Genomic DNA, 15505 nt, shown 5'->3' with positions numbered 1-15505 from the left:
CCTGAAATATAAACTACACTCAAAAATTAAGATCAGGGAAGTAATAACAAAACTGTACCAAATGTCATTGAATATGCAGCGTTCTTCACACTTACATTTTTCTCAGACAAATTCAATAAGAAATGCTGTTTTTGCTGACGACACTACAATAAAGGCGTTTAATAAAAACACATGAAAACCATCAAAGAGACTACAAGATCATACCTCAAAAGCCCAAGAATGATTCTTAAAATTGCAAATCAGAGCAAATGAAACTTAATTAACCCATATTACATTTACGCTAAACAAAGATACTTGTCCTCCTGTATCCCCTGACGGATAATGGATACTAAAATGAAACTCTGCCAAAATATTTTAATTCATCTCGACAGAAGACTGACCTGGAAAATTCATATTTAGATCAAAAGGATACATCTGGGATTTCAACTTCGCAAGATTTAATGGCTCACAGGAGCAAATGCAAGCTTTTTATAGAAAACAAAATGAAATATATAAATCTATCAAAAGACTGGCGTGATCTTATGAAGCTAAGATTTATCGTGTAACCCCCATATCTAATATTAATATTTTTGAGAGGTGATGACCGTTGATGACCGTTGCTTTTTTGTTTGTGCCTAGCGATTAAATATTAAGTGACTGCAATTGTGTCAGTGTAAAAGAAACAATTAAAATGATAATTAAACAATATTTAAACAGATTAAAAACTTACCCTTATATACTGGCAAGTAATTAGAGTTTTAATATGTTGGAACTAACAAATATATTTAAATAACATAAGCAATATCATGACCATCAACAAAAACCAACTAATAAAATAAGATTTATTTAGAACTATAATTTATTTAATTATAAATATTATAATTGTATGCTAATTATTCAAAACAAGTATACACTGAGAGACTTATTATAAGTTCTTTTTCGTTTTTCTTTCCCAAGTATCTAGTTGCAGGAGAAATGAAGAAATATATATAATATAAAAATTGCTTATTGTCCTATGGGACAGATTATATTTAAAAAAAAGCATAATTTATAATTATTTATATGCAAAAAATATTTTATAATAAAAAATTAAGAGACGTTTATAATTTTATTTTACACCAATTTAATGTAGACATGGATATTTAAAATAAAAATCTAAATAAACTTTTAGTTAGCATAAACGATTAATCAATTGCCTTGTAAAGTTGTATCTAGATAGGGTTGTTTTTAAATTAAATTCTATGTTATCGTATTCGTTCACGCGCATTTATGCAGGCCTACATAGTGAGCTTTCATATAAGATTTCTTTAGATTTTGCGGAACACTGAGCGCTTTCTTCCCCCGGTGCACCTTTTTATCTGATTCGCTTTAAAAGGAAACCTGGATCGATGCTTCGTTTGGCTTTAAAAGTTTAATTAGGAAAAAGGAGCAAAAGTAAAACGTTGGAGACTTTTGTGTGCTGCAAATAAAGTAAAAATGAATTATAACTTTGTTTCTAGTGTAAGAATATCGGCTTAAGTTTTAGTAAATAAATAAATATCACATTTATTTTCTGCCAGTATTGTTTATGTTTTTAATTTAAACATATTTCTTGAATAATAAAAAAGATAATGTACAACAAAATTTATTTTTTCCCAAGCTAAACATAATTTTATTTTTATGGGTATTTTTTTCTATCGTAATTACAGAAAAATATAACATAAAAATAATCCCTAAATATTGACTATAACAATAATATATGCATCAAATCAAAAAACTAATTTGTGGTATTCTAATAAAACAAAGACTTTTGTATAAAAATAATATAGACCTAAAATCAACACCAAATTTCACGTATAAAATATAATTTTGTAGGAAAAATAGTAAATATCTTTGTGGCAAAAAATACTTTATTTAAGCAATTTTTGTTTATTAAATTTATAATTTGAATTATCTATAAAAGTTCTTTATGTACAACAACGAAAATTTGCATATAAAAGGATATTTGCATATATTGCAGAGAAAAGTCTCGTATTTAAAGCATTTGCCTTTGCATACTCTACAATTTAGATTGCTTAGCTCTTACTACAGTTTTTTTGTAACAAATAAAATAAAAATAGAATATTCCATAGACATTTATGTAAACAGTGGTAAAGATTTTTATATGCTACATAAAGGCGTAGAATGCTAATTATGTGTAATATACCTTACGTAAATGATTTTTATATATTTATTTGTTATTTTAAATGAATATGTACTTAAATCTTATTATACAATGAGTATTCAGCAATTAAAGATTAAAATTATTTTTACATATAGCTACTACTATATTTATTATTATTTTTATTTCAACATTATAGAAATCTCATGCCTGCTCTCTGTTTTTCTACTTAACGATTTTTTAATATGTTTGTCGTAATTCGAATTCTCTTTCAATCGTGTATCAGTCTTTATCTTTATTATATACTTTTTTTATCGCAGCATAGTTATTTAATGTACAGCTTCATATTTTTAGAAAAATATGTTGTTAATTTATTTTTAATTTGACTTGATTTCGGAAAAAAAATCATGCTTGTAAAATAAATTTCCAATGTATTATTATTTATGGAAATAATGTTTATCAAAAAGAATTTGTAATAAAAATATGAATGTAAATTGAAGATTATTTACAGCCTAAACGCGTGCCAGTCATATTTATTTTTTCAATATGAAGACTCCATTTGAATTGTTAAACTTGCAACGGCGCCCGCCGCCACGTAGGCAAAGTATCATTACTCTTTTCGCCGCAAAAGTATTTATTTAGCCGTTGGGCGGAAGACAAACGCGCAATCGTAAAAAGCGACGATTCAGTGCGGCGGGAATAAAATGTTTAGGGTGTAACAAAATAAAGCGGGACAGTTCCGCAAAACGGCTCTTAAAGTAAGGGCCGCAACCGGTCCAAGGAAGCAATCAAACAAAGCCTACTTTTACGTCATACGGAAATTTTACCGAACGAAATCTTTTACCGACGACGGGAAATAATATTCTGGAGGCAGATTTTGCTCTCTTTTTAGGTGTTTGAATCAATATCTAATATAATACATTAATCTAGAGAAAATAATTAAGGGTCTAGAATTTAAAATGTTGTAATATCAAGCTGGAATATATTTATTCTAGCTTATAATTACCATTTAAACTAATTATAGTACTAGAATGTCAAAATGTGTCTACCAATTAGTGCCAAAATACCAGCTTCCGCTTATTTAATCCGATCTATCAGGCTTTAATTCAGATGCATGTGTTTGAATTTCAAAAATAATGTAGTTCGACATATATTTTTCACTGTGACACAGTAGCACGAGCAGATATTTTCATAGTTGTAGACATAGTAAATTTATCTACATTGAAATATCCATATCTACCTATATTTATTTATTTATTTATATGGCTATATACATTCTATATATTCTCATTTACTCATTTACGTCTTTATTTACTTAATTTTGTCCTTTTTTACCGACCTACACAAAACATTGCTGCTTTAATTTTTAAAATCGTCTTCAAATATATATGACACTTTATAAAAAAATGCTAATGGAACGATTGGGAGATCAATTTGCGGCCAATAAGAACCTATTGCAAATATAATTTGTTTTTTTTCCTGGAATGAGCACGGACTCTCTCCCGAGCAAGCACGTGATGACTATTATTAGCTTAAAAGTCTCATCGGACATCGTTAAAACGGTTCTAGGAGACTAACCCCCTGGAATTATACCCCCCTGACAATTAAACCTTCGTGCAAATAACCCCCCTGATAATCAACCCCCGCCACGTATAAGAAAGAGTGGGTTTTTGAGTCTTTCGAAAAAATATTTTCATGGATTTCTTTTAGTAAATGTTCTATAACAAATATGTATGTTTTAAGAATAACCCATATTATATGACTTAACGCTACTTTCACATTCTAATATTCTTCTCTATAAATGGTCTTTAGCATGCTTAAGCATGCTAAAGACCATCAGTAGCTTTGCGTCGGCTGTCAAGACAAGACAATTCAAGTAGGAAATCTACGCTGCATTAGGACGCGAAAGCATAAGCTCATAGGCTGAAACTTACAGCCAAGTGCCGAGCGAGGGCTGGCTGCCTCAGGAGAGAGCTTCAGTTATATATGTACATTAAAGGTTTTTAACACTTATCATTTTAATGGCTTTATGAATAAAATAATAATATATTTATATGGTATCAAAGCAAAAATGTGAAACAACAAATTTTCATTAACAAAATCAACTTGTACATTTTTGGCTGAAAAATAATTATAAAACTGAATTCAATATACCTACTGGTGATTTTTTTTCAAGAATAATGTTATCCCTAGCTTGTAATATATTTTTTTATTACAAACTTTTTTTTATTGTTACTTTTATTTTTATATTATTTTGAAAAACTTAAATTTTAACAAAATAAATATTATATTGTATATATACGGGACCGTACAGGGACGATTGTTTTAGATTGTTGTTTATTAGTATATGCAAATATAACCCTCTAATTTTATAGTATACGGGCGATATGTTATTAGTGTTACGGTCGTCCAAAGAATGAATAATTAATGGAATCTTTCGGACGTACATTAGCATTGATGAATGGCTTTAATCTATGGCAAAGGTGTAATCTATGAAGGGTAATCCGAACCTAGTAGTTGGTACCTAGTGTGCCGTTGGGCTCGGCGTTCATTAGCGACCCAACGTGACTATCACGTTCGATGTGTACCGGAGCGAAATGTTACCGGATTTCGTTATTAATCGCACAAAGGAAGTCCATAGACAAATTAGTCTCCTGTTGTAACAACTAACCACGGCTACGTGGTCCACCGGACAAATCCGACGCGGAATTTAATCAGCGCCACGCGCACCGAAGCCCATAACTTTACGGTTGTTTAATCCAATTATTAGGTGGTGTTAACTAATTGATCCAATTATGACGCCGAGTTGGTATCAATGTCTTAATGTGATATATAAATAAGTTACGTTTGCGAGAAACATCATTAAAAGTCATTGACACTTTATAAAATATATTTATATATATACATATATTTCATTTCTTAACACCACATGAAAACGAAGTATATGCAAAACCAGAAAATAAAAGGTAAATTGCCTTACAATTACAATTTTAAATTATTTTAATGCCTATATCAAAATATTAACATTATTTTATGTTAAGTTGCAGCATATTACTATATGCTGCAACTTAGAATAAAGGTTTTATTTCATGCGAAATATGTTTTGCATTCAATAATATAGGAGTGGTCTCAAACGCGGAATGATTAATGGACAATTGGCGCAAAACTTTTAAACATTTCTCATTTTGCAATCTCGGGTCGTCCTTTGAAGATATTTTGCTCACCTGCGGAAGACTTTGATTACTGTCCCTCTAAGGAGGAATTTTCATTAAAACGTATTACTTTCACCGAAGACGGCTCAAAGGACGCGAATTATTTCCAACTAATAGTTGAAATAGTAATACCCGCCGCTCGCTACCTGGCCGGCAAGTTTTGAGGTATGATAACGGGACGAAACATTTTAAGAAGTAAAAATTACAATAAATATTTCGGTTCGCATGTATCGCACACACGAAAGCTTCTTCTCAAAGCTTTGGGTAATGTAGTTAGTAAACTTACAGGCTTATCTCCTCTGGCACTCGCGCTCCTGCGAAATACACTCGCTCGGTTGCTTGGGCTACCAAAGCACGAACCCTTAATTGACTATCGAGATTTCTATTCAATATAAAAATAAATTTGAAAAAAATATAATGAGCAAATATATATATATATATATATATATATATTATTAAGAGCAGATTAAAATTTTAATATATTAAAATAATATATTATTATTATCCAAAATAAATTAAGAGAGCAAATAAATTGTTCAAATAAATACAATTAAATGGTAAAAGTTTAATTAAAAGTATATTACTAAGATTTTCTACTTTCTTTCTTTATAAATTGCAGGAATGTTAGGGTTATATAAGCGGCTAGCAGCAGTTTTGCGTCAAAACTTGCAGTGGCCGGTACAGGTGAGATAACTGTACTCTCATAGGTATACGATAGCTGCTGAACATCTATACACATTGCATAAATTCATAAGTATATATACAAACTACATATACATTGTTTTTATATAAGATAAATAATTCTACAAATATAACATTAAATACAATTCATGTTACTGGTTTATAACCATAACCTAATCAGTAAGAGCGTCAAATTTATTCACGTCATTTCAGATTTTCCAGGGTGAAAAACTTAGCCAGTTTGTAAATTTATATATAAAATTACAACACCTTATGTTAAAAGTCGTCTGTGTTTTTTATTGCTTATATCTAATATTTTTAGTAAAATCAAATATCTTTAAGTTTAACGTTTTTTGACAGATAAATCTATGATTTAAATTTTTCAAAGCTTCGCGGAGAATTTTTCAAAGAGAAGGCATTCGTGTGTGGTCTCCATATAGTCATTCTATTTTAATACAGATAAAGAAGTTTTACAAGAAAAATAATCTTGATATATACAAAATGGTTTATATCTGTTCCACATTTACTTCAACAGCACTGTATGGCTCATAGGAAATTATCTTTGAATAGATGATGCATAAAAGCAGATTATATTTATTAAGGATATTGAAACCCTTATAAAGAAAATATATACTATGTTTAGTGGAACATCTACAAAAATTGAAAAGCTTAAAGAATTTTCCAATATATCAGAAATTGACGTTTTATTATTTAGACCTCTCAATGGTTATCTAGATATTTTGCATTAAATGCTTTAATAATTAGTTATGACATTTTAACAAATTTCTGCACATAAAAAGTTAAATAATTATTTGAACCAATAAATAAATATTGTTTTAAAAACCTGAAATATCAAGTAGCATGTGTGATTCTTCAAAATATAATTGCGAAATTATTAGTTATAAGCAAAATTTGACAGAAAACTAATTTAGCATTAATGAAGGCGCATTAATTTGCAAAGGAAAAAATGAATAAAATAAGAGCAAAATATGTAAATAACTGTTTTCCGACCAAAAATGTACGACTGTTACAAAAGGTACAGAGGTAGCCATTTAATTAATATGTTTTTCTTTAAATGATGAAGATATTTTTAAGTGTATGTGTGTTTAAGTGTTTTTATTTTAAAAAAAGTTTGTAAATTGGATTTTTATCACTATTTTTATATTATATCCTTCAGCATGAACAATGTATCGTGAAAATCTGTCGAACAACTGAAGGATTACTCTTGATTAAAATAAAACATTCAGCTTAAATAATCCTAGCGACAATAGACCTATTATATATAAGGGCACAAAATAATAAATATATGACAAATAATTCATCAACATCAACTTTACGATTCAGAATTTAATGCTCGCAAGACATGTTGTCTTAATATTGAGTTTAATTTAAAACAGTAATTTAATTTATTTAAGGAAAATATGTACGTAAATGTAAAAACAAATCTTGTTAGATTAAGAACCATTGATAACCTGCTGGTATAGGACTGGTCAAAAAATTGTTTTCAAAATCTATCTATGGCTTAACAAATTTTACGACGAATTTTAGTAATTTAGCAATTCCAAGTAAAATGGTAAGGAATTACTAATTATTTTTACAGTAATATATTTTTTAAATAATCCCATGTAACTAATGAAATAAAATATAATACTAGAAGTTTGATCGTCAAGTCTTTTAAAATGGCTTCAAAATATAGAAAATACATTGGGCATGAAATAGATGCCTTTGTAATGGTAAAACCATTTTGGGCATGGCATACATGCCATGCAATAAAATCAAAATCCAGTAATAGATAACAAACATTTGGATAATATAAAATAAATATTATATATTGTCTGAATTTGGCTTGATAAAAAAAGTGAAAAAATATAGGTCTAATTATTATGATTGAATTTTGTAAATATTTTTATGGGAAATCATTAACGATTACATTTTATTGATAATATTTTTTTTTTATTTATATAAACATATTTTATAATCGGCTTACATACAAATAGTACAGTATTAGTTTTCTCATTTGGAGTTATTTGTTGCACCGTCACATCTCCCTTGTTATCGCATTAGCGTTATCAGCGAGCTGCGAGGAGAGATGAATGCTCGCAAAAACTGGACGGCGTTGATAGTTATCCTTAAGATGAATCATTATGGACGGTATCGGGTCAAATTTGTCGAGTCACGAGCCGGCAATTTCACACTGTCATGAGGATGGCCATGGTCCATCGCTTAACGTCCGCTGAAATATTTCACATGACCTAACACGTACGGCATTACGCTCGGACGTTTCGGGGGAGAAAAATTTATACTTTGCATCCTTCTACAACAGATACGCTTGTATACGTATTTTTTTGAGCTAGCACACACATTCATTAATATTTAGTACATAAAAAATTGGGTAAAATTAGTTCTATATGAGTTAAACGAGTCACATGAAGCAAGCTCATATGAAAGGACTAGCCTAGGATCATTATTCATGTTCATACTATAAAATTAAATAATTATGATTATCAAAATAAATATTCTAATCTCAGTTTATACTGATAACTTAAGCTAGTTTTACTTTTAGTGAAAATTACCTCTAAATGCTATTTTTATCTTAGCAATCTCAAACATACGCCATAAAAATATCACATCTTATAATCGTAAATAATCGTTACAAGAAGAAACAGCTTTACTGTTAAATTAAGCCTAATGTCAAACTAAAATTTTACTAAATAAATGTAGATGTCATATAAACCACATTTTTATTAGATAAATTTACAAAATTGATGTTAAGAGTCTGTATTTATTTTTCTTAAATATTTTTTATGTTGATCATTTACATAATTGAAAAAATATTTATATTATTAAAAAAACAGTTAAAAATATGTTTTAGTTTAAAAATACTATATTTACTACATTTATTCAGACTCTCAACATATACCGGTACACCCACAATATACATCGTTAATTTTTCTCTCCACGACCTAACCGATTTTTTTGATTGAAAAAAAAAACAAAGCGCGATAATTGATCACTCTATCAATTTTGGCGTTGACATTGCCCCCCGTTCGCCTTTCGGGGCCAATCGGGATTAATGGCCGCGCATCGCCATAAATCAAATTGAATCGCCCTTTATCAATTTTAAATCAGCCACGACGGCCGATACGCCCCTGCCGGATAAAAACGAGACAGGAAGCGCTGATCAAAAATTGGCCCTGGGCTAACGCGCTAATTGAACCCTCACGAGTGTGTGACGATCGCCTTTCCCCAGAGCCTCAACGATGGAGGCTCGCTAAAGTTGTATAACTGATCTATCGTATCGAAGGGCGAAAAAACCTAATGGGCCGAGGTGGGAATTGATGACAGTCCGAAGCTCACAATTTTCTTTATCTCTCGATCTAGTCTGGGACCCGACCGGGCCTGACGTTTAATTAGTATGAGGTGATTAATTTATTTTACGGTCGACGGAGAAAATCGACTGGCAAAAAATAAATGTTGGCTTTTATTAGAAAAATAGTGTAATATAAAATTGGCTTTACTTTTGCGATGAGCAAAAAATGGATATAAAAGTAGTGATTTGTGGCAGAATTTATTAAAAGAATGCTTAGAAACAAGCTTTTATCAAAATGTTTCAGTATTCTAGATATTTTTAAGATACATAATTATATATTTTATCATTTTTAAGATATGTAATCCGCTTTAGATTGGCAATGGCGAACTTTTTAGATTGGGTGAGTCAAAATTAGCTCGGGTGCTGTGTCACATCTAAAAATATCCATCATTTTAAAAAAAAAGCAAAATCAAATAATTTGTTTTTATTGGTTTTGATAATATTTTTTTATTTAATTTGATAATTTTTATAAGTAGGATTATATTGCATAGCTTAAAACTTTTAGTGAAGCAACGTATAAAAAACAATCACATATTTATATACATATTATTTTCGAGAAATTATATGTAAACAAATTCGCTTTTTTTAGAGAAATTTTATTTTACTACATATTCGTAGTATTCAAGGCGGTATATGATAGCTTGTATTTATAAAAAAATTGTTTTAAAATTTAAAAATAACGGATATTTATTTGTGTTACATTATTTGTAATCACAAGTTTTCAAGAAATATTAAACTTCAAAATGTCATATAAAAATAAACTACTTCCGATTTTTTTTCACAGTATTCAATTCTTCCGCACATTCAAGATACAGAAATATTTTCCACCACAGAGAAAAAAAATCGCGAAATACCCGGCCCCAATTCCGCCGGAAGAGTCCCCCAACCCCTAACACGGACTAGATCTCACTGAATTTTTCACAGCGGGGGTTCGGCTGGGTGGAAATAAGAGTCGCACAAAACAGTTTAAGTTGGGACGTGGCATCTGTTGCGGCGATAAAAGAACAATGCTCGGCCAGAGCGCTAGACTTGCACCGCCGATGCAGTTTGTTTTTTATTTCGAGAAAAATTTCGCTTAAAACGAAAACTGAATGCTCTGGGACAAAACAGCGCGCATATAGCTGCTAAATAATGTCTGTTTGTATGATGACGCTTTTTGGTTCGTCGTTTAACTCGAAAAAGTGTATCGGACGAGACTTTGATACCAGAGCAGCAGCGTGCTATTTCAAACGAACGGATGTGTCCGCACATAGGAATGGTGTTCGTTGGAAAAATCAACTTTGTGGTGTTTTTCGGTTTGCGTTTGTAGAAATGGTTATTTACAAAAAAATCTGGGCATGTGATACTTTAAAAACAAAAAAGCTTTTACCTGTATATATACAAAATACAGTAAATCAAAGGTACGAACAAAAACTACACAATAACTAGAGACACTATGTTTTAATATAATAGTTTTATATAAATGGATATTAAAATAAAATATTTAATATAAACACAATTTATAATTTATAAATACCATTATTTAAATATTTAATTACATTTAATGTATATGGGCTTACTTCAAAAGTACGCATTTTATTTTAGGAAAATGCCATATTATATAATTTTCGTAATCTCATTCGCCATCAAAATATTTCTTTCTGGTTAAAAAAAGTTACACATTAGATTTCGTAATCGGAAGCTGATGATTTAAAATTAATTTACATTGTTCAGTTTGAATTCTCTTTACCATAAAGAATCTAAAACACTATAGAAAGAAAAGTCAGCATATTCGTATATAATATAGTCTATAGAAATGAGCTGTCGATAACCTTTTGCCCTTCATTGTTAAAATAAGCCATATTCCTGATCTAATGTATTACCAAAATATTAATACGATTTCTATGAAAATATTTTGGCTAAACAAGCTTTTATTAAATATTTCAGAATCATTTTTGGAAGCAAATAAAGATTCTCTCAACATGTAAACTATGTATACCAAAAATTATTTTAGAAGACTCAAGACTCGTTTTACTTCTTAAATAAATATCTATAATTTGAATTCCCAGAATAACCAAATATTCCCTAATAATCTAAAAAGAATATAAATAGTTATTAAGATATTTGGTTATTATCCGTTTTAATACCCCAGCGTCATTCTTTTTTAAACTTTTGATCGCCACTTTCATTTCAATGTATTTATAATGATTTTTCATTGTAAATATATTTTGGTAATTGTTTTTTCTTACAAATATAAGTGAAAACACAGACTCAAATAGATAGTACGTGATACAAAATAATGCATTTAATTAAATGGTAGTTTAAACCAATATTGAAGACTTTTTTTGCTTAAACATAAGGCTATATTATATGCTTATATTCTGTAGATAAGACAACGGCCTACAGTTATAAATCACAATAATAATCTATTCACTTAATTTTCGATACGGAACTATATTCGTGAAAATGTTTAACGATACATTGGGGTAGTTTTTCGATGTAAATTTGCATAAAATGAGCAAACTGCGATTACCACAAAGCAACTTAATCTCATAAAATTGAACTTCTAAGCATGCAAGCAATCAAACATAATTTGTTCTATTGTAGATCTTACAACTGATTCATTTTTTCAGTTATTATTTAAGACTATAAATATGCTTTAATTGTTTTTCATGAATTTAAATTTGTTACGAAATAAATTAGCGTTTATCGTAATTTTAATTATTTAAAATAAAAAAAATCGATTACAACACTGACATTATTATAAAACTGAAACAGCGCACCGGCGCTCGCGTTTCAGCATGGCAACCATCCACGCGCACGCCCTACCCCCAGAGCAGGGCGTACGCGAGGATTGTTGCCATGCTGAAACGCGGGCGCCGGTGCGCTGTTTCAAGGTTTCGCGGCGTAAGCCATTATAACGTTCAATCGCGACGTAAACGACATTTTTCCTCCGCGATTTCAGTTGGCAAGGGCGCAAAGTTGGTATCGTGTGGTGCAGCGCGATGTTGTGATCGTGTGGTGCGGGCGCGGGTGGCTCGCGGGCGGCCGAAGCGCAAAATCGGTATCGTGTGTAGCGGGCAGCGATGCGCAGGCGCCGATGCGCGGTGCGAGCTGTCACTTTTGGGGTTATGAAATAGGGACTTACCTCGGTCTCCCTCGCTGTCTCCGCAGGATGAGCGATCTCCGTTGGTATGCTGGCACTGGATTAGCACTTCCGGCATCAGCTCCTCACGAGATCGGCTTGTCTACGACACTTGAGCGGCGGAATACTACGGAGCGTCCGGGAACGGTCTGCACTGTTCGGACGCTAATCTAACACTCAATTTAAGGTGCTTACACAAGTATTTGTATTAAAGGTAAAATAAATAATGAAGACTAGTGATATGATTAATTCATTAGAAAATATGTTAAACAAAGTTTAATTTTTGCTTGTATCGTGAATTTAAAAACAAAATTCGTATATAATAATCCGATGAAAACCATTTTCAATTGTTTTTTTATTACAACAAAAAACATTATTTATTTATTATTTTTTATCATATAATCTATTATGGGGACCGATTTAAATTTGTTATGGCCAAAACTGGTCGGCATTTGAGTGGCACTGGCGATTTTCTTTCTACAATGGCAGCCTACCTGGCGTTCGGACGCATCTTCTCGCGTCCACCCTTTTAAAATGCTCATATCTTCAATAAAAATACTACTGCAGCGGCTCAATCTGTGTATAATTGCCACCATCACCGTCCCTAAACTATCATCTCTTATTTATATTTTTATCATAGTTTTAATAATATATGTATTTACTAATACCTAGCAAGGACTTAATTATTTTAACGCTATTGAAGTCTAGTTCTTTCCTTTCATAAGTATTTCATTGTTTTATATGTACTAAATATAAAATTAAAAAGATACCTGTCTTTCACAAGACTTCTCTTAATCACTAAATAGTAGTAGCGTTAAATTTGCACGCATTATTAAAATAAGTTATGCTATTGATATCCTAAAATTTTAAGTTAAAAGTATAAAGTTGAACTGAACCGCGACGTGCAGAGGACCCACTACGTGTTACTGCAAACGTGAAGACAAAAGATTAAAAGTGTTTTTATTTATTTTAGTATTAAAATTAGTTTGCAATAACATGATAAATAAAATAATAATTATGAATATAAAATAATCTATAGCTGGGTAATAAAGACAATATAGTCACAAGTGACAATAGATCATACGGCTTACAATTTATGAAGCTATTTTACATGTCTTGATTATTTATAACGCCATTGCCATTAACGTAAATTAGTAAACTTATTTTAAATCTTTTGTCACGTAGTTCCTCTGTGGTTTTAAAAACACAAGTCACTAATGACGAGACATGAACTTGTCTTCATTATTACTTAGAATAACTATTTAAAACATTTTTATTTTATATAACGTCATTGGCATTACCATAAATAAATTGCTTATTGATTTTTGCAGCAGTGTTTTCTTTGGAATGGAAGAAACAGTATTAAAAAATATAGTTCTTTTCACTCTAATAACTATTTTACACATTTTGATTCTTATAGATGTTAAATATTTATTTTCAATAGGAGTTACAAATAAAATTAACAGTAATCATTAAACCAACTTTTGTGTTTTAAGGGCTAAGGTGTGTTACTTTGCACCAAAATAGACACCTAATAGCTGGTTACAGTTTACTCGGTTAAATTGTACATTTAACAAAATTGAAGTAGTCTCGAGTTGTGAATATGAGACTTTAAGAAGTTGTGATGTCCTCTGGATAATCTGCTAAAGTCTCTACCGTTTCGAATCGTGTGATCGTCTGCTGTCTCTGACCCTCTTGTCCAGAGTCGGTTGATCGTCTCCTACAATTGTATCACTTGCACATTCAACAAACGATATATATTTAAGTCTTAAATAATTAAAATTACAAGATAAACACACTCCAAATAGCTTTTATGCAAAAGATAAATTACAATAGCGGTTTTTATGCCAGTAGACGCATTGTCTATTACATACTTTATACACAAATTGTTGTTTTATGGTGCTAAACGAGTGTATGTTGGCCTATGAAATTCCTGATAATTATAGTAAATGTTTGCTTTATTATTGCAATTGTAAGTTATTGCATGCGAATTTATTTTTAAATATATATATGTATATATTATTTTTGATTTATTTAAATCCAGATATATAATATTTAAGTATATTATTATTTAATAGTATGCATTACATATTTTAGAGATAAAAAAATTAAATCAATATTTGTTTATTTCACAATGGCTGCATGATATATGTACATGTATCTTCTTTATTATAACAATTAGCCTTTGATGCGTATGTTGAGTTTCCTTGTTTCGTTGCTTACATGACATTTGAATGTCAGATGGGTATAAGCATATACATATATACATACTTGCTTAGATATTATGTGTAATGCTGCTTTACTAACTTGTGTAAATATACACACCTAATAATATTATTGCTATATGAATCATCTCGCTCATCGCTGAAATGAAGTCATAAATTGTAGAATCAATTTATGAATCAAATATCGCCACTTCAGAATAAATGAACACATAAATTATTTATCTATATATTATACCAAAAAACGGACACGTCTGATTTTGACGTTTCAGCACATTTCGCGTATTGAAATGTGATATTTTCGTGCGCCTAAAGCAATTTCACCAACGCGGAGCCATTTTAAAAATATTATCATCCATTGTTTCATCCCTATTCCGTTTTTTTAACACCACAATTATATTTTTGAGAGGTGGTTCAAATCAAAAGCACGGCACAAACAATAAAAGGCTCTCTGCTTTTATTTATCATTATTTTTTTCTAAAACCAATCATTTTATATATGTATGTATTCGTCGAATATATTCCTCGACACGCATCCGTGATCATATATAATGCTAAATTTAAACTTTTTTAGCCCTTTAAATATTTTTTGAATCTATTATGATGTTTTATTTTTTATTTGACCGAAAACAAATCACAAATGTTAATTATCAACGTACATTTCTCATGCCTGACGTTTCGATCGATAAGAACTGGGGCTAATTTGCATATTGCCTGATCGTTTAAATATTTTTCAAACGGTGTCTAATGTTTACCGTATATTAGCGCTTAATAACAG

The 15505-nt window shown here is 30.4% G+C and overlaps 1 long non-coding RNA gene across 2 annotated transcripts in view; it reads right to left on the bottom strand.

The window, feature by feature from the left end:
* The window catches only part of LOC148227148 (uncharacterized), a 153023-nt gene extending 140302 nt beyond the window's left edge, over positions 1 to 12721 (bottom strand). The window contains exon 1 of one of the 2 annotated variants that reach the window (XR_015811944.1): positions 12510 to 12721. This is a non-coding gene — a long non-coding RNA (uncharacterized LOC148227148). The remainder of the gene's footprint in view (positions 1 to 12509) is intronic. The other variant, XR_015811945.1, reaches the window with a different exon arrangement.
* Positions 12722 to 15505: the final 2784 nt, after the last annotated feature.

The sequence above is a fragment of the Plectrocnemia conspersa genome, unplaced genomic scaffold (genome assembly GCF_051122295.1).
Source record: "Plectrocnemia conspersa isolate PC_06_02 unplaced genomic scaffold, ASM5112229v1 ptg000013l, whole genome shotgun sequence".
Classification (NCBI taxonomy): Eukaryota; Metazoa; Arthropoda; class Insecta; order Trichoptera; family Polycentropodidae; genus Plectrocnemia; species Plectrocnemia conspersa.
Note: the sequence above shows the minus strand (reverse complement) of the source record. Positions and strands in the feature narration are given on the sequence as shown.